Genomic DNA, 806 nt, shown 5'->3' with positions numbered 1-806 from the left:
ATATATATAAAATATTCCCTCCTGACTCCGTCTATTCCCATACTAAGATATCTATGTACAAAGAAGCAATATAAATAGTAAGGATACATATTTTGGAATAGATACTGAAAAAAATGGTTTTATAATGCCCAGTATAAAATATTTAAATGATCAATTATCTTAGAAAGTATCAGGGGCCTAGAACAGGGTTTAAGAACTAAATTGAACACTTGTTTCCTACACTCATGGTACATTATAAAAAAGACAGAAATGAGAATTATAATCTAAAGTACGTCCAGAAATGGGGTATTAATTTTGACATAAAGATGAGATGAGAATAAATGAGTGGGACGGAAGAAGAAAGAAAGTCAAGAGGTGCCAAAGAACTCAGAGCAACCAAAAGGCTAAAGAGAGTTCGGACCTAGAGATGTTCCAGAGATACAACTTGTTTCTGACAAGTTTCAGTCAAAAGGCATAGTGAGTGGAGTGACATCCGTTTGATATATATTTTTATTTTTTAAAAAATGGACTGAGCACGTACAGTTGAGACTCTCCAATTTTTAAGCTAGCCTGCTCTAGGAATCGATTTCTTTCCTTCTAGTCAAAATCCTCACCAGGCTTTTTGTTTTTTAGAAGTTGACAAACTCATTCGAAAATATATATGAAAATGATAGCTGAAAATTTTTGGCAAAGAATGCAGTTGAAGGATTTGCTACTGGATTTTAAGATTTTGTGTAAAGCAACAGTATACTAATAGTGAAAAGACAGACAAATATACTAATGGAACAGAAGGGTATCCAGAATAAACTCTTACATGTTTATGAGGT

The sequence above is a fragment of the Pteropus alecto genome, unplaced genomic scaffold, assembly GCF_000325575.1.
Source record: "Pteropus alecto unplaced genomic scaffold, ASM32557v1 scaffold17, whole genome shotgun sequence".
Taxonomy (NCBI): domain Eukaryota; kingdom Metazoa; phylum Chordata; class Mammalia; order Chiroptera; family Pteropodidae; genus Pteropus; species Pteropus alecto.
This window is presented reverse-complemented; position numbering follows the sequence as displayed.